This window comes from Thalassophryne amazonica, chromosome 16 (assembly GCF_902500255.1).
Source record: "Thalassophryne amazonica chromosome 16, fThaAma1.1, whole genome shotgun sequence".
NCBI classification, from domain to species: Eukaryota; Metazoa; Chordata; class Actinopteri; order Batrachoidiformes; family Batrachoididae; genus Thalassophryne; species Thalassophryne amazonica.
Genome location: NC_047118.1, coordinates 76,499,915 through 76,520,242, shown reverse-complemented (window position 1 = coordinate 76,520,242; position 20,328 = coordinate 76,499,915). Strand labels below are relative to the sequence as shown.

The window sequence follows — 20,328 nt, the reverse complement described above, 5'->3', positions numbered from 1 at the left end:
GTGAGGGCCGTGTGGGATCCGGCTCGGTTCTGGACGGGCGTCTCCTATCCTCAAGCCTGCCCACACGTCACCCAATGTGTATTGACTGTATTTCCAAACTTGTTGTTGTCTGTATTCCGTTGTGCACAATTTACAACATTAAATTGTTACCGTTTGGCTTATCCATTGCCTGTTCTTTTACGCCCCCTGTTGTGGGTCCGTGTTCCTACACTTTCACAACAGATACCATAAAAAAAAATGGCTTTGGTAGAAGTTCAAGTCACCGACTGAAATGCTACTCAAGTAAAAGTCTTAAAGTATCTAGTATTTATTGTATGACGAGTAATGTACAACTAAATATACTCAAGTACTGAAAGTAAAAATACAAGTAAATGTTAATAATCAAAAACAGACTGATTTTTTTATATTACAAAGTTTATCTAGGCTTGTAAATGACTGGTAGTATTAGTCAAAATACTGAAAATTGTGCACATCACACAAAAACACTTCAGAAACAAGGTTTCAAAACCTAAACGAGAGTAGGCTACTCATAGGTGTTCACAAGAAACAGTTATTTATTTCTATATGCATTTATTTATTTTCATTGCTACATGGTTTTATCTTTTCTGTTGTGTTTTGTTTCATTAGGTTCTTTTTGTCTCTTTCTCTAAAATTGTATTGTAACATTATTAGTCTATTATTATAACTATTATTGTCTGTTATGTAGACTATTATTGTTGTTGCTATTATTAATATATGAATAAAAATAAATTTAAAAAATTACAATTTGTCTCTTTACGACAACGAATGCTGAGCCATTAATTATACAGAAAACAAATCAACACAAAGGTGCTGATGCGAATAGCTTAATGCTAACTTTAACACTGAAAATGCCATAGACATGCTAACACATTAGCATCTGTCCTGTTTTTAAGTTATAAAATACATCTATCAACTGTTTTAGAAGACCATAACAGGTCAGGTTAACATAAAAATATTAATATTACATCTGCTCTTCAGGGTTGTAGCACGGAAAAATTAGGATAAAGCAAATTAAACAATGAATCCATGAATTGTAGATCGAAGCACTGCTTTGATCTGTGAATCACTGCTTCGATTGGTTCAAGGTTCAAAGCAAAGCCGCACTGCAGAAAAGTTTATTACAGACCCACTGCAGGTCTGTAATCAATGTAGAGAAATTATCATTTTCCTGACAAACAACTGCAAAAAAGCTTACTGGACATGTCTCATGACAAATCGGCCTGACTTTGTTGCAGTCACTAGTTGTCTCTGGGTGAAAACATGACTTGACAGTGACTTCTTCCCACCTCTGCCAAATTTTGAGTAAACAGTGAAACAGGAAATGTCAAATGTGTTTACCTTTAGAAAGTTTTATTTGTTTTTTTATAATTCCCCCTAGTTTTGATCTGTCTTTTTTTTTTTATTAATCCGTTCTTTTGTATGTTGTTTTGGCTATTATATTTAATCTTCTGTAAGGTTTCTGTGTAACTTTTTGTTTGTCTCATTAAATATAAAAACGTTAAATGTTGAAACAGGAAGTGCCAAATGCTGAGTCCACAGTGAAACAGAAAATGTCAAATGTTGAACACTTCCTGGCATGGGTGGAACTAGAGGGGAGGTCAGGGTGGCACTGGACCGCCCTGAAATCTGATTAGACACCCAGATGACACCCAGATGACACCTCAGATGATTGACATGTCATGGCACGGCACGTCTGTTTTGAAAAGAGCCATTTCGAAATCTGTGACACATATTGACTGCAGTTCTAATTCCCTTAGTAGAAGACAAAGATGGGGCGAAGTCACCATCAAGTCATGAATCAGCAGTCCCAAGTCATAATGACCAGTTGTTTGCAAGCTGACTTGAGACTTGACTTGGGACTTTCAGATTTATGACTTGAAAATGACTTGACAGTGACTTCGTCTCACCTCTGATAGAATAAAAATCTTCAAACCAGATTTGAACCTAAACACGTCATCTGAACCACGAAGTCCTAATGACACCAAAGTTATATCGGTGAGGTAAACGACCGTATTTTATGCCAGAAATGAGGTCCAGGTTGTTAAAAGTGGCATTTCTCATTTAATTTGGGTTGGCTTATATATACACGTGTGCCCACCACTGTGTGTTTCTCCTGTGATTTCAGATGAGTAAAATTAGCAGGCAGCAGATGATTCATGCTTTGTTGGCTTATATGGGATGTAAGATGCTGCCCCTCAGTGTTTCTCAGTTGCCCTCAAAAGTACTGGAACACTTGGTATTTCATACATTTTAATTTGTTTATACCATTTCAAATACAAAACAATAATAATATGAGTGAAGCGCCGCGCTGCGGCGCGAAGCTCGCTCATGGTACAGGGCGTCCTAAACAGGAAGTGCCAATTTTCAAATCCACAGTAAAACAGGAAATGTTCAAATGTCAAACACTTCCTGGATTGACAGACGAGATCCCATGGAATCTTGCGGGAACTCAGTGGCAAGACAGGAAGTGCAAATTTATCAGTCACAGTAAAACAGGAATGGAATGGAATGGAATGAGATTTATTATCATTGTCATTACAAATGCAACAACAATGAGATTATGTTTACACTCCAATTACCTCAGAATACAGCAATTAATCCACAGTTATTACTTGTTTACCGTAATAATGGCACACATCCAAATTAAAGACAACACATATACATCTGACATTGTTTATGTGCTCTAAACTTGAAGCAGTCCGTCATCTGAATTGAGGCAAAGTGGGTGAAGGCCGCAGCACACGTGAGTTGCACCGCCATCAGCTTGGGGAGGGCGGCGGCAGAGTCCCAAGCTATATTGGGACTCCCATTATAGCCTAAATCAGTGAAATCAGTGATTTCACTGATTAATATCACTTTGAGCAGATGGAATCAGTTAATGAGTGAAATCACCTGGTGGAGTCAGTAGCTGCAAAGAAAACCTGCCCCCTCTTGGCCCTCAAAAGTATTGGAACACTTGGTATTTCACACATTTTAATTTGTTTATTCTATTTCAAATACATTTTTTTCTAAAATTATCTTACTTAACTCAAACTGAAAGCAAATCTCCACAACTTGATATAAATTAATTAAAAAATATAAAATCCAGCTTCCTGATGAATTGGTGTAGAGGAGGATTTTATTAAAAAGAAGACCTGAAAGTTCAGCTACAATTTGACATAAAGTACATTTGAGATGAAAGGTTAGATTTGATGTTTTGGTGAAAGCAACTTTTGTATTTCTTCACAACTGATGTAAAAAAGTCCAAGATATATTCAGTGACTTGGAAATGTTCATGTTTCCATCCCCTGACTTGTCTAAAGAAAACTGGCAATAAAACTGTGTTGTGGGCTGGGGTGTTTGGCTGGCTTGGTTTTTGTTTTCTGTTTCTCCCACCAGGTGGTATGCATTCAGGACTGAGTGGCTGAGCATCTGGACCTCACCCTGAACACCTGAGGCTTGTTTTCACATGCAGGTCATCAGGACTCACAGCTGTGGTGTATTTTGTCTTGATCAGAGATTGCTGCATTTAAACCTTGAATGCACAGTGTGTGATTGCCAGAGACTCAACCTTGTGAGCAGACATGTGAGATCGACGTCAGGAGAACAATCTCACCATCATGGATGCAGAGACCGCTCCAGATTTGACGCCACAGTCTGTGAAGGAGGATTGGGTGAGGTCTCACGCTCTTCAGCACACTTCCTGAGGTAATTCGGTTTTTGGTGACTTTTATGAAGTAATGACAGTGGATTAGGTGTCCCTCACACCTTGTGTTAGTGAGCTGTCACGTTATGCTAATTGTCTAATCAGCTTCTGCTGCAGTGGAGATTTGAACTGAATTGTTCCGTGCCTGCAGGGTAAGAAGCTGATGTATAGATTTAAGCCAGGAAATGTTTGCTGATTGCGTGCACCTTTGAGTTGACTTGGTTTGTCGCGGCCACCTGGGGGGTGTCGGCGGGGTCCCTGGGTCCGAACTGCTGTGGCTCCGGACTGTTTGCACTGTTGAGAGCGCGCCGTGTTTCCACCTCACCAGACCGCGGACTTTTAGTTGTTTAGCACTGCATCTCACTGTTATGTTTATTAAATTCTGTTATCCTTTGAACCGTGCTCTGCTTATTTTATGCTGGGTCCTTTCAAACGCTGGGTCAGTGCTCCGACCGCGTCTGAAACATAACAGTAGTCTCTGGCCATTTAACAATGGACCAGCGGAAGCAGAGATGGTATTTTTGCCGGGAAGGCTGCAGCAGATGTTGGAGTAGATCCGGGATCAGTTGCGGGTGCTCTCCGCCCGGGTTGTGCGCGTTGGTGCGCGCATGGCGGAGTTTACAGCTTGGGTCGTGTCGCACCCTGCTGTTACGGCTGTAGCCCCGTCTCCTCCCGTGCAGCTGGCTCCGACGCCTGTTGTAGCAGCCCCGGTGGTATTTAGTTTGCACTTTAAGCTGTTTGTTATAACCTGCTGTCGTTTACAGCAGAGTGTATTGGTTTTTACTCTTGTTACCACAGGGATTTTCTTATTTGGCACTTTGGCTCCCTCTGTTGGTGACAGAGTCACATTACTGTGTAGGTTCAAAGGATGGAAAATACGTTTTTCCATTCTTTGCACTTGACGATGTAGGCCAATGTTAGTTTTTTTTTATTGGTCTATTATCTGTTTCTTGTTTTAGTATGTGGTGTTTTTATCAGGGGTTAATTTGTTGTTTTTGTGGCTTTTAAAGCACTGTCTGTGGTCTGGTGGAGTTGAAAATGCAGGCTGTCTGGAGCATAGTTAGACCCAGGTGACTTTATATTTGTCTGTTGGTCTTTCTTTTTTATTTCTTTTGGTTTCACCTCCCAGGGTTTGATGGGACGGTCCTCTGGGGGGTGATGGGGGGGTAATTGGGTTGTTTTTTCTTTTTCTCTTTTTTTTTTTTTGTTTTTGTTGTTCCCTGTCTTCTCCTCCGGCCCCAGCCGTTTGAGCCGTATGTTGTCGGCGTTGCTGGGGTGGTGCCGTTCGGTTATGCTGGGCGTTTCCCAGGTAACCTCTGCACCTGGGGGGGGGGGGTTTGGGGTATTTTTTATTTATTTATTTTTATTCCCTGTCTTCTCCTCCAGCCCCGGCCGTTTGAGCCGTACGTTGTGGGCGTTGCTGGGGTGGTGCAGTTCGGTTATGCTGGGCGTTTCCCAGGTAGCCTCTGCACCCGGGGGGGGGGGGGGGTTGGAGTATTTATTTTTTTAATTCCCTTTACAGCCTCCAGCCTTGGCGCGCCTCTGTGCCGTTTGCCATTGGCGTTGCTGGGGTGGTGCAGTTCGGTTATGCTGGGTGTTTCCCAGGTAACCTCTGCACCCGGGTGGGGGGGGTTTAGGGTGTTTTTGTTACTTCCCTGTTCCACCTCCGGCTTCAGCGCGCCTTTGAGCTGTACGTCATCGGCGTAGCTGAGGTTTGGGGCAGTGGAATATACCCGCAGCTGGTGGCTGGTTTAAAAGTCGGAGGGGTGGTGCCGTTTTGTGCCGTACGCCATTACCGCTGTTCCACTCCTCCCGGTTGACTTTTGGGGTATAGTCATGGTTGGTGACACTGGACGTACTTCCGGTTTCCCCTGCGCTGAGGGGGTGGGGTTGGGGTTATTGTTTTGTTTGTTTGTATGTTTTTTTTTCCCCCAGTTTCCGCCCTCAGGGTGTGACTGTGGTGTCCTCTGGGGGGAAAGGACTGTGGGTCCATCTAGCCGTAGACGGCCGGGGCTTGTCTGTTAGTCATGGGGGGGGCGTCTCCTGGGGTTTGATGGAACGGTCCTCTGGGAGGCGCTGGGAGCCCCGTGGGTGACTTTGGATCCAGAGGGACCTCGGCTGTGGTTATTACTCCTGGAGCTGGCGGGATGTCCTCTGGGGGGTGTTGGTCCTACATGGTCGTCCGGGGGGGGGGGGGGGGGGGGGGGATGTTAGCATTTTTTTTTTTTTGTTTGCAAGCTTAAGCTTGGGTTGTGTTTTTTTCTTTTCTCCTCTTCCCGGGGTTGATGGGACGGTCCTCTGGGGAGGGGGGGGTTGGTATGGTTGTTTGTGTTTGTCTTTTTTTTGTTTTATGACTAAGCAGACTTTAACACAGTCGGAAGAAGGCTGAGTGCACAGGTTTCAAGAACTCCTGGCCAAAATTATGCAAAGTGAACAACTAAAGCAAGAGTCGACAGGAATGAACGCAAAGGTGGAGACTCTAACAGGTTTGCTAAATGAAACAGAGGGCAAGACCATTAAAGTCAACAAAGGATGTCTCTGCACTTGAGTGTCAGCTGCGGAGCAGTCTGCTGCAGACAGGCTCAGGTGGGGAAAGGATGAGCTCCAGGATGAGAGTGATGGTCTCGGCACAGAGTTCCCTGTTGACAGAGAAGAGGCGGCTGGAAGCGTGCGTTATCCAGCTGAGGGAAGAGCTGGAGAGGCTCAGCATTGAGATGATCAATGACTGCATGAAGAAATTAACATTGCAGGTGGAGCAGCTGATGATGGAGCTGTCGTCAGAGCACAGTACCGCACAGCTCCTGGAGACGGGCCTTTCCCAGCTGGATCGTCAGCACAAGGAGCCGAAACTGAAGCTGCAGGAGTGTTTTTTGTTCCCAGCCAACATTCCAGCCATGGTCCCCTGGAGGGGGGCTTTGTTTTTTTCTGGCCCAGGTCTGTGTGGTCGCCGGGAGGCTTCCTGTGAGGGTGGGGTACTGTTGTGGGCTGGGGTGTTTGGCTGGCTTGGTTTTTGTTTCTGTTTTCTCCCACCAGGTGGTATGCATTCAGGACTGAGTGGCTGAGCATCAGGACCTCACCCTGAACACCTGAGGCTTGTTTTCACATGCAGGTCATCAGGACTCACAGCTGTGGTGTAATTTGTCTTAATCAGAGATTGCTGCATTTAAACCTTGAATGCACAGTGTGTGATTGCCAGAGACTCGACCTTGTGAGCAGATGTGTGAGATCGACGTCAGGAGAACAATCTCACCATCACAGATGCAGAGACCGCTCCAGGTTTGACGCCACAGTCTGTGAAGGAGGATTGGGTGAGGTCTCACGCTCTTCAGCACACTTCCTGGGTAATTCGGTTTTTGGTGACTTTATGAAGTAATGACAGTGGATTTGGTGTCCCTCACACCTTGTGTTAGTGAGCTGTCACGTTATGCTAATTGTCTAATCAGCTTCTGCTGCAGTGGAGATTTGAACTGAATTGTTCCGTGCCTGCAGGGTAAGAAGCTGATGTATAGATTTAAGCCAGGAAGTGTTTGCTGATTGCGTGCACCTTTGAGTTGTGTCTCTCTGTGTGAGTTGGACTCACCTCATGTTTTCTGTCTTCACAGACTTGGTTTGTCACGGCCACCTGGGGGGGTGTCGGCGGGGTCCTTGGGTCCGAACTGCTGTGGCTCCGGACCGTTTGCGCAGTTGAGAGCGCGCCGTGTTTCCACCTCACCAGACCGCGGACTTTTTAGTTGTTTAGCACGTCACTCACTGTTATGTTTATTAAATTCTGTTATCCTTTGAACCGTGCTCTGCTTATTTTATGCTGGGTCCTTTCAAACACATAACAAAACTGATTATTATTTACAGGTTTTATCAAGTTTTAGAGATTTGCTTTCAGTTTGAGTTCGAAGAAAATTATTTTTAAAAATTTAAGGTCTTTTTTTATTTCTAGTATTTAAAATGGCATAAACAAATAAAAATGTGTGAAATTCCAAGTGTTTCCAGTACTTTTGGAGGACACAGTATCCTAACCTTATGATGAGTGCAAAATGAGTGTGGTATATTACTGTTTTAAGAATGTTTAATTTTCACTGTTGCTGCACTTTGTGTCAAATCATAGTCATATCTTATATCATACTGGTATGAAAATTCAGTAAGATATATCTTCTATTATACATTCCAAATCTAAAGTGGAACTATACTAGTGTTTACTAACGTACACATAATATCTTTTTTTTTTTTATCCCATGGGAACTCTCCCTACCCACCTAAGCGACTCAACAATATGGGCACCATGTATATAAGTGACATTTACATGACAATTTATATGACATTATCATATACCTATAAACAATACGCCATATAATTGGATAAACACTAAAGAATAAATAGCAATACACCTTTTCACGGACGGTTATATTTTTCATACCACCCGAGTAATCAGCCAATCCGGACAGCGGAGCAGCGCCACGATGAAGAGGCGTGGTCAGAGCAACTGTGAAATACTGGTGAGTCACTATTAATAATTTCTTACGTGTCCAACCTCATAGGTTGATCGTTAAAATTAAATTTGTTAGTTCTAAAATCCATCATAATTATTTATAGGAAAACATTCTGTTTTGTTTTTCTACTATAAGGTTTGAACTTTGAGTGTTTACACAGGAGAGAAAAGTGAGAAAATGTTAATGCCTGTTTGAGAAAAGTGTATAAAGTGTGTAGTGAGGGTTTTACAGCCTAAAACATCTATAATATTAAGTCCCTTCGGCTGCTCCCTTGTTTGCTCTCGGGGTTGCCACAGCAATCCAAGGTGGATCTACATGTTGAATTGGCACAGGTTTTACGCCGGATGCCCTTCCTGACGCAACTCCACATTACATGGAGAAATGTGGCAGGGGTGGGGTTTGAACCCGGGACCTTCTGCACTGAAACCAAGTGCATTAACCATTTGGCCACCATAATAATTGTAAAAAATAACGCTGACTACTTTGCGGCTTTCACCTATTGCGTTTTTTTTTTAGAACGTAACTCCCACGATAAACAGGGACCACTCTATATGATAAAATTGTTATCAAGTTGTTCACCAATGAATATGGCTTTTTACACCCTTCAGAAAACCATACAACATTATCATTTATAGGTATATGATAAGATCATTATCAAGTTGTTTTACCAATGAAAAAAACCATACACCCTTCGGCCTTCGGCCTCAGGGTGTATGGTTTCTTCAGGGTCTATAAAGCCATATTTACTGGTGAACAACTTGATAACAGATAATATTGAGATACGATAATTTGGCCATATTGTGCAGCCCAACTGTCAACTAGCTGAAAACATTGAATATTAGTTTCCATCTACAATAAAAACAAAAATGCTTAAAGTGGCAGGGGTTAAGAGAGCTGCAATTGGGGGGTCAGCCGAAAAGCAAAAAAGAAAAATGCTTAAAAAGGTGGGGATGCCTGGGGGAGCAGAGCCCCCCAGAAGCTGAAAGGTTTTAGTCATGCTCATGCTCCCAAGAACAATTTTACTGAAAAAGTCTGAAGGACCTAAAGGACATGGTTAGATGGGGAGGAGTTTTTCCAGGCAGGTGAGAGGCAAAGAAAGAGAAATACTTTAAAAGGCGGGGGGTCTGGGGAGCGGAGCAGCTAAAAGGTTTTTGCCATGCTAATGTTCCCTTGAAGCATTTACTCAAAATAAAGTCTGACGGACCTAAATGACATGGTGAGATGCTGATGAGCGTCGCTCATTCATGTCCGCGACATATGCATATTAATAATAATAATAAGTAAAATGATCTTCCTTAAGCTCAAACTGAAAGCAAATCTCTACAACTTGATATAAATTACTTAAAAATATAAAATACAGCTTTCTGATGAAGTGGTGTAGAGAATTTTCTTAAAAAGAAGACCTGAAAGTTCAGCTACAATTTGCCGGAAATTACATCTGAGATGAAAGACTAGATTTGATGTTTTGGTGAAAGAAAATTTATATTTCTTCATGATTGATGTAAATAAAGTCCAAGACATATTCAGTGACTTGGAAATGTTCATGCATCCATCCCCTGACTTGTCTGAAGAAAACTGGCAACAAAACTGATTATTATTTACAGGTAATATATTTAATTAATTTATTTACTTCATTTATATAGCGCCAAATCACAACAAGGTTGCCTCAAGGCGCTTCACACAACTAAGGTCTAACCTTACCGACCCCCAGAGCAAGCACACAGGTGACAGTGGGAAGGAAAAACTTCCTCTAATGATTTGAGGAAGAAACCTCAAGCAGACCACACTCAAAGTGGTGACCCTCTGCTTGGGCCATGCTACCGACACAGTTGACAAAACAATTTACAAAACAAATATACAGGGGTATTGTGTTAAACACAATACCCCTTATTTACAATTTACACACACACACACACACACACACACATATATATATATATAGTATATATATATATATATATATATATATATAGTATATATATATAGATATATATTATATATATATTCCAAAATGGACACAATAACACAACCCTTAATTACAATTTACACATTTATATATATATATATATATTGTTAAACACAATACCCCTTATTTACACACGCACACAACACACACACACACAATAACACAACCCTTAATTACCCGTCCACACGTCTTTCATTAAAAAAATCTCCTTTAAACAGTGGAATATCCGGATAAAATGCTGAAACCGACTTCTGAAACTTCTCTGTTCTCTCACGACGTCCTGGATCAATAGAGCCTGAAATGTGGAGGTTTTTTGAACAGGCTGACGACGGCTGAGAGCGCTGCGTGACGTCTCGCACCGTGGGAAGTCCTTAAAGCGACAGAATCACCTCAAAATCTCTCATCAGCCGTTAAAATTTCACTGAAAACCAGCTTAATTTTTCGAACCGTGTCCACTTCGATGTGTCTCACAGGTTTAGAAAAAATTTTGATCAAACAACGCGCCAGTCTCTCAGCAACTTCTCAGACAAAGGGGCTGGACGACTCGTCCCACAAGCAGTGCTCACAGGCGAATGACGTCACCGACAGGCGTGGAAAAACTCACGCATGCACACGAGGGTTCAAGCATGTCTGACGTAAAAACATATGAATGAAATCCATATAGTTTTTGAAAAAAATAAAAAGGACCTATACTTTATTGACAGACCTCGTATATATATATATATATATATATATATATATATAATGTGTAAATTGTAATTAAGGGGTATTGTGTTAAACACAATACCCCTTATTTAATACCCCTTAATTTACACATTATATATATATATAATTATATATTAATTTATATATATATATATATATATATATATATATATATATATATATATATATATATATATATATATAAATTAATATATAATTATAATTCAGTTCATTCAATTGATCTTTTTGTCCGATAATTCTTTAATCCCTTTGTCGTTTCTTTAATTTTTTTCCCCTCTTTAGGGCCTGTAGTTCAGTTAGTCTCTGTTCCTCTGTGTTTTGACTGAAAGCAGCTGTAGTTTTTGGAACTCCTGAATTTAAACCAGATCAGCCTATTGGACTTCAGATTTCAGGTTTGTGTTTGTCAAAGTGTGAATATTTATGAAATGATAAATGAAATGCTTTTACATCCCACTTTTGTCTCTAGACATAGGTCAAATTGAATTTCATAACTGTGTAATTAAAACTGTGTCACTCAGACTGTTTAACTCAGATGGTTTGGAGTCCATATGGACTAAACATGGTGGGAGGGTTTGATCTTGACTGTCAGTCACTGAGCTTTGTTCTTGAAAGTTCACCTTTAAACCTGCTGATTGAGCTTTGATTTTAATAGCTGAATTCATAGGAATAAATTCAGCCATCAAAGTTAAGTGTTTTTGCTAGAATGTGGATGTGGAGAAATGAAAATAACTAATTTGTGGGCTATTTGAAGTAACCAATACAGACATTCTTCCTAAAGATTTTACTGTTTCTTTCTGGGATAACTTTCCAGTCCTCTGAGCACTTCAGTCTCAGTTCCACTTGCCTTCGTTTCTAATTTTATTTGATGAAGGTTAGCAGTGTCAGAGTTAACTTTCTGTTTCTCTGCAGTGATACTCCAGCGTTTTCACAGGACTGCTAAAAGGTTAGAGAAGATGGTGTTCAATCCAAGTAACAAGTTGCCCAAGGAGGACAAACAACAACCAGGTGTGTCCTGAAGATCTAAATTTTTAACGTTTTGTATAAACCACTCATGTCTTGTACTGCTGTTAGCTGATTAATCATACCAAGAAACAATACAGTAGTATTGTACTTTATTGTACAGTGCTGCAGCCTCGTACCTCCAGATACTGCGAGTGAGGCACAGTGACATAGTAGGTGGGGTACAAATAGGTGCACTGGGGTCCGATTCCTAGTCACGCTTCTTGTCTTTGTCTTTGTATTGTTCCACTCCACCTGTTTTGGTTGTGGAAGTAACCTGTAATGTGTTGATGTACCGTCTGGGGGGGAGGGAGGAATCGGAACCTCTCATCCACCTCATATCATGGATTATGGGGGACAAACACTGACATCAATAGGTTTCAGGGCCTATCTCAGTTAGCGTTAGGGTTCCTACACCCAACCACAGCAGAATAATCACAAAATGCCCGCCTATGGGATGACCTTGAGCTGTACTGGAAGACTGTGGTGTATAAGTGGAAGATGAAAGATGACCGCACAGCCCACTGTGGGGCTCCTGTACTCTTCACACCTATTTCAGATAGAATGTTGCCCAGTTGTCCAAACTGTGGTCATCCTGTCAGGTAATGAGGAATCCAGGAGATGGTAGATGCCGTGTCTACACCCATCAGCCTGTAACCTGGTCTCACGGCAAGTCGTGATTGAGCAGCACGAAATATACATTAATCTATTGGTTCGTGATATTGTGACGAAAAGTGCCTCATTTTCATCACGGCAGCACAAATTCATTCTCATTCATTCCGTGATGGCTGCACGAAATTAAAAGTGGGGGAGGGCGGGGGGGGGGGGGGGGGGGGGGGGGGGTTATGGTTAGGCTCGGGTGTAGGAGAAGGGTTAGGAATAGTGAGTTGTAAAAAAAACCCTATCACAAAAAATTTGACTCATTTCGTCACTGGAGCATGAAAAAAAAAAAACGTGAGACTGGGCTGCAGCCTGCAACTTCTCCATCAGCAGCAGTGGCGAGATGCTGTTGAATTCAGTGGAGAAGTGCCACCTGTTCCATCCAGGAGTAGATGTCCTCACTGCAATGGGCAGATGATGGTGATGTCCAATCACAGATGGGACTGGTAGGCAAACTGCAGAGGGTCCAGCAGTCTGAAGTGGGCCAAGGGGAGTCTTTCCACTATTTTATCATGTGTGATGTGAGGGTAGATGATTGCTCGGGCAACTGGAAAACATTCTGTAAAATGGAGATGTAAATTTTCAATTTGGTCCAGTTTGGAGTTGCCATGGCAAGTTTGCCTCCCGATCCTGATCTATGAGGCTCTATTCTGTCTGTCACTTGCGTTGTGAGGGAAGATGACCAGTGACAGTTTTGGCCATATGGTGCATTTCTCTGGTCATGATCCAGGATGCAGGTGCATCAGTGTTGAGGACCAAACAGCCAAAGACATAGCCACCTGCTTGTGTAATGGCCATCCAGAACCCAAAAAGGTTCCAGTGATGTGTTGCACCTGTGCACGCTCCCAGAACCATACTTAATTCAAATGTACTTGTTGCCATTTGTAACATCTTGTCTTTTTGTAAATGCTGAACAGGTCATATGAAGAAAAAACCATATGATGTAGAAGCAGTTCGAATGTTCATGGTGCAGAAAAGGAAAGAAATGAGGAGGCGACTGATTGAAGAGAAAATGAGAAAGGAGATGTTACAGAGAGAGCAGTCAGAGATGAGAAGACAAAGACTGCAGGAAGTCTACAGGAAGCAGCGGGAAGCATTGAAACGTTCTGCTGCAAGGTCACGTGTGGGCCGTAGAAAAAAGCAACTTTGGGTGAAGGAGGAGGACAAGAAAGTCCCACGGACACCATCACCTTCTCCTGTTGAAGAGGTATAACTCAATAAGTACATGAAACATCATCACACTCAAAAAATGGTTCTTTGGATGACTCAATTCAATTATGAGCAAGTTTTCATTGAGTAAATATATGTAGCCCCAACTCAAATAAAACACATCCATGCAAGATAATGTAATTTAATTTAGTTGGGACTGCATATATTTAGTAGCTGGAATCCAGTCCAGTGAGTCAGTTTTTTGAGTGTATCGCTCAAACAAATGGCTCATTGGATGAGCTCAGTTCAATTATAGGCAGGATTTCATCTAAAAATTATATATATGTAGTGCCAACTAAATTAAATTAAATTATCTTGCATGGATGTACTTTATTTGAGTTGGGGCTACATATATTTATTAGAGGGAAACCCTGCTCATAATTGAATTGAGTTCATCTAATGCATCAGTTTTCTGAGTGCACCAAATCCATATGAAGTCTGAAATGGTTATAATGAGTCCAAATAAATAACAAAGCTGCCATGTTATGATGTCCAAAAAGGAACAAGAGCATCCCTTGGTGGAATTAGACAAAGACAAATGTCTGGAGTCTATGCAGAGTCCTTCAAGCAGTGACCTTTCTGTGACTGAGGAAGATGAGGACTGCAGAAGCCCCATTAAGGAAGCTGATGCTCTATCAGAAGAAGAATACCTTCCAAGTGAAGACAGCCTACCAATGTTGGATGAGGAAGGTACGAGTAGAAGCCAAGCAAAAGTAGCTGATGAATTTGGTTTTATCAATTAATTTATGAATTGTTGAGTTTATATGTTAACTGTCTTCCACAGGAGAGGGGTTATGTACATCTGAGGAGGATGAGGACTGCACAAACCCCAGTGAGGAAGATGAAGAATCCCTTCCAGATGAAGACAGTCCACCAGTGCTAGATGAAGAAGGTATGAGTAGAAGCCAAGCAAAAGTAGCTGTTGAATTTGGTTTTATCAATTAATTTATGAATTGTTGAGTTTATATGTTAACTGTCTTCCACAGTAGAGGGGTTATGTACGTCTGAGGAGGATAGGGACTGCACAAGCCCCATTGAGGAAGATGAAAAATCCCTTCCCGATGAAGACAGTCCACCAGTGTTGGATGAAGAAGGTATGAGTAGAAGCCAAGCAAAAGTAGCTGTTAAATTTGGTTTTATCAGTTAATTTATGAATTGTTGAGTTTATATGTTAACTGTCTTCCACAGTAGAGGGGGTATGTACGTCTGAGGAGGATAAGGACTGCACAAGCCCCAGTAAGGAAGATGAAGAATCCCTTCCCGATGAAGACAATCCACCAGTGCTGGATGAAGAAGGTATGAGTAGAAGCCAAGCAAAAGTAGCTGTTAAATTTGGTTTTATCAGTTAATTTATGAATTGTTGAGTTTATATGTTAACTGTCTTCCACAGTAGAGGGGTTATGTACATCTGAGGAGGATGAGGACTGCACAAGCACCAGTGAGGAAGATGAAGGATCCCGTCCCAGTGACGACAGCCCACCAATGCTGGATGAAGAAGGTACGAGTAGAACCCAAGCAAAAGTAGCTGTTAAATTTGGGTTTATCAATTAATTTATGAATTGTTGAGTTTATATCTTAACTGTCTTCATCAGTAGAGGGGTTATGTATGTGTGAGGAGAATAAGGACTGCACAAGCCCCACTGAGGAAGGTGATGTTCCTTCAGCAGATGACTACCTTCCCAATGAAGACAGCCTCCCAATGTGGGATGAGGAAGGTAGCTGTTAAATTTGGGTTTATCAGCTGTGGATGTTTTTACATCTTCCTTTTTGTTTTTTCTTTTCCATCTGTCTTTTTTTCCAGATGAGGAACAGCTCTCACCTGATGCGCTATGTTGTCATCAGGCAGCAAGGCTCATCTTTAGCACCGCCTATGGTATATGCCAGCAGCTGCTGCTTGATGAGATGACCATATCCATGGCTGAACAAGAACTTCTGCTCTTAGTCCAAATGCTGCAGGTGCGTCTGTCTATCATGACCTTCTAAACATGACACATATCAACTGGATTACTGAGTCATCTCCAGAATTCACATGAACACTTCCCAATCCACCAGTGCTGGATGAAGAAGGTATGAGTAGAAGCCAAGCAAAAGTAGCTGTTAAATTTGGTTTTATCAATTAATTTATGAATTGTTGAGTTTATATGTTAACTGTCTTCCACAGTAGAGGGGTTATATGTCTCTGAGGAGCATGAGGACTGCACAATCCCCATTGAGAAAGGTGAAGGATCCCTTCCCAGTGACGACAGCCCACCAGTGGTGGATGAAGAAGGTATGAGTAGAAGCCAAGCAAAAGCAGCTGTTAAATTTGGTTTTATCAATTAATTTCTGAATTGTTGAGTTTATATGTTAACTGTCTTCCACAGTAGAGGGGTTATGTACATCTGAGGAGGATGAGGACTGCACAAGCCCCAGTGCGGAAGATGAAGATTGCCTTCCCAATGGAGACAGTCCACCAGTGCTGGATGAAGAAGGTATGAGTAGAAGCCAAGCAAAAGTAGCTGTTAAATTTGGTTTTATCAATTAATTTATGAACTGTTGAGTTTATATGTTAACTGTCTTCCACAGTAGAGGGGTTATGTACGTCTGAGGAGGATGAGGACTGCACAAGCCCCATTGAGAAAGGTGAAGGATCCCGTCCCAGTGACGACAGCCCACCAATGCTGGATGAAGAAGGTATGAGTAGAAGCCAAACAAAAGTAGCTGTTAAATTTGGTTTTATCAATTAATTTATGAATTGTTGAGTTTATATGTTGACTGTCTTCCACAGAAGAGGGGTTATGTTTGTCTGAGGAGGATGAGGACTGCACAATCCCCACTGAGGAAGATGAAAACTTCCTTCCCGATGAAGACAATCCACCAGTGCTGGATGAAGAAGGTATGAGTAGAAGCCAAGCAAAAGTAGCTGTTAAATTTGGTTTTATCAATTAATTTATGAATTGTTGAGTTTATATGTTAACTGTCTTCTACAGTAGAGGGGTTATGTACGTCTGAGGAGGATGAGGACTGCACAAGCCCCAGTGCGGAAGATGAAGATTGCCTTCCCAATGGAGACAGTCCACCAGTGCTGGATGAAGAAGGTATGAGTAGAAGCCAAGCAAAAGTAGCTGTTAAATTTGGTTTTATCAATTAATTTCTGAATTGTTGAGTTTATATGTTAACTGTCTTCCACAGTAGAGGGGTTATGTACGTCTGAGGAGGATGAGGACTGCACAATCCCCATTGAGAAAGGTGAAGGATCCCGTCCCAGTGACGACAGCCCACCAATGCTGGATGAAGAAGGTATGAGTAGAAGCCAAACAAAAGTAGCTGTTAAATTTGGTTTTATCAATTAATTTATGAATTGTTGAGTTTATATGTTGACTGTCTTCCACAGAAGAGGGGTTATGTTTGTCTGAGGAGGATGAGGACTGCACAATCCCCACTGAGGAAGATGAAAACTTCCTTCCCGATGAAGACAATCCACCAGTGCTGGATGAAGAAGGTATGAGTAGAAGCCAAGCAAAAGTAGCTGTTAAATTTGGTTTTATCAATTAATTTATGAATTGTTGAGTTTATATGTTAACTGTCTTCTACAGTAGAGGGGTTATGTACGTCTGAGGAGGATGAGGACTGCACAAGCCCCAGTGCGGAAGATGAAGATTGCCTTCCCAATGGAGACAGTCCACCAGTGCTGGATGAAGAAGGTATGAGTAGAAGCCAAGCAAAAGTAGCTGTTAAATTTGGTTTTATCAATTAATTTCTGAATTGTTGAGTTTATATGTTAACTGTCTTCCACAGTAGAGGGGTTATGTACGTCTGAGGAGGATGAGGACTGCACAATCCCCATTGAGAAAGGTGAAGGATCCCGTCCCAGTGACGACAGCCCACCAATGCTGGATGAAGAAGGTATGAGTAGAAGCCAAACAAAAGTAGCTGTTAAATTTGGTTTTATCAATTAATTTATGAATTGTTGAGTTTATATGTTAACTGTCTTCATCAGTAGAGGCGTTATGTATGTGTGAGGAGAATAAGGACTGCACAAGCCCCACTGAGGAAGGTGATGTTCCTTCAGCAGATGACTACCTTCCCAATGAAGACAGCCTCCCAATGTGGGATGAGGAAGGTAGCTGTTAAATTTGGGTTTATCAGCTGTGGATGTTTTTACATCTTCCTTTTTGTTTTTCTCTTTTCCATCTGTCTTTTTTCCAGATGAGGAACAGCTCTCACCTGATGCGCTATGTTGTCATCAGGCAGCAAGGCTCATCTTTAGCACCACCTATGGTATATGCCAGCAGCTGCTGCTTGATGAGATGACCATATCCACGGCTGAACAAGAACTTCTGCTCTTAGTCCAAATGCTGCAGGTGCATCTGTCTATCATGACCTTCTAAACATGACACATATCAACTGGATTACTGAGTCATCTCCAGAATTCACATGAACACTTCCCACATAAACCTCAAAGAATAGTTTGAATTTGACTTTGCTGTGATACTACAGAGCCTAAGATCACGGGTGTTACATTTAATGTTGGCTTCAGCTTTTTGTCTTCTTCTCAGGGTGGATTAGCTGCTAATTTCCACAGACTGGTTTTTGTTGGTAATTTAGGGTCAGTACCCACATCACCTGCTTCAGGGTCATAATGCGATCAACCCGACTGAGCACCCTGTCCAAACAAACACTGAATGGACTAAGAGCCAGAACACAACTATTCAGAACAACACTATTCACTCAGTAGAAATCCGAGATCTCCAAAATGCAGTTTAATCTTTCTTTGTGATTAGTCGTTAAATGTATAGGATGATCACTCCCGTTGGCTCACTGTGTATTTTTGTTTGATTGAATCTTATTCATGCACTGATTTGATTATTTGCGTGATATTTTGACCCTACAGGACAATCAGCAGGAAAATGAGTGTGGCCAATCAGAGCTGAAGAGCCCTGATGAGGAAAGCATGACAGCAGAAGCAACACCAAGACCAATAGGAGAAGAAGAGCCTTGTTCAGATGATGAGTCCCAGAAGGAGGACAGCATCCCAACCTCTGAGAAAGGTACCCAAGCACAGTCAGCTGTTGAATTTGGGTTTATCAATTAATTTATGAATTGTTGAGTTTATATGTTAACTGTCTCCCACAGTAGAGGGGTTATGTATGTCTGAGGAGGATGAGGACTGCACAAGCCCCATGGAGGAAGGTGAGGAATCCATTCCCAGTGAAGAAAGCCCACCAGTGCTGGATGAAGAAGGTACAAGTAGAAGCCAAACAAAAGTAGCTGTTATATTTGGGTTTATCAATTAATTTATGAGTTGGTGAGTTTATATGTTAACTATCTTCCACAGTAGAGGGGTTATGTATGTCTGAGGAGGATGAAGACTGCACAAGCCCCTTTGAGGAAGGTGAGGAATCCATTCCCAATGAAGACAGCCCACCAATGCTGGATGAAGAAGGTATGAGTCGAAGCCAAACAAAAGTAGCTGTTAAATTTGGGTTTATCAGCTGTGGGTGTTTTTTACATCTTCCTTTTTGTTTTTCTCTTTTCCATCTGCCTTTTCTTCCAGATGAGGAAAATGGGTGTGACCAATCAATGCTGAATGTCAGCAGTGAAGACGACACTCATGAGGCAAATGTCCAAGTGGAGAAGAACCAGCAGGACATCGTCATGGTACAGCCACACAAACACCCCACTCAGGGACATTAGATTATGAATCTTATGTGTCACATATCGATTGTTGAGAGACTTCCAACATTTGGATTCTTGTCCTTTAATTTTGTACTTTTTTCCACGTGTATGGTTTTGTCTAGGTTCATGTCATGGAAGAACCTGTGACTGAGACAGAAAAGAAGACTTTGCCCTATGACCAGGTTGTGAAAGATCAGATGATGATCATGCTGGCTGAGGTTGCAAAGCATGCAGAAGCTGTTTCCCAACTGACTTTTGAGGTAAACAATCAGGAGCTGTCTCATCTGGGAAAATGGTTCAGATTGACATTTCTGGAACAAACACTGAATGATTGTGGATCCAGCTTAATGTGAAATGGGGGTAAAGTGAGATGTTTAGTACTGACTCTCTCTCACCATCAATCAGTGTTTGTTTATGCAGGATCTTTCTCATATTTTAATTAAAACTTTGGGATTGCCCCCCCCCCCCCCCCCCCCCCGTCTGCTGCTGATTGTAGTGAAAAAAATGTACAGTTACTACAGAAGAGTAATGTTCAGTGCGATACTCAACAAATCAACTGTTTGGTCTGTGTGTCAAATTCTCTTCACTCAGATGACGAGGATGGTACAGACATACACAGGAGGAACGTTCCCCGTGTCCCCTGCTAAGGTACCTGGATTCACCGTCCTCGTTCAACAGACAGAACAGAACTGTCCAAGACTGATTCAGACAGGTACAACAAGAAACATTTCTGTTGCTGTTATTTTAATTCATGTGAAAGTAAAAATCTGTCAGATCACGAGACAGGAAACATGGATTAAATTGTCATTGTTTTCCTGTTTTTCTTTAGTGGCAAAGACAGCTGCATTGAGGCGTCTGAGGAGGAGATGGAGACAAAGTGAGCTGATGCCCCTCATAGGAACATGATGCTGCTCACGCTG

At 41.8% G+C, this 20,328-nt stretch overlaps 1 long non-coding RNA gene across 1 annotated transcript; it reads right to left on the bottom strand.

Moving 5' to 3' along the window:
• Positions 1 to 12,973: 12,973 nt before the first annotated feature.
• LOC117528601 lies at positions 12,974 to 19,999 on the bottom strand. Its single transcript, XR_004565830.1, has 3 exons — positions 19,958 to 19,999; positions 15,570 to 15,726; positions 12,974 to 13,100 (listed from the first exon to the last, which is right to left on the bottom strand). It is a non-coding gene; the product is annotated as an uncharacterized LOC117528601 (long non-coding RNA).
• Between the last annotated feature and the right edge of the window lie 329 nt (positions 20,000 to 20,328).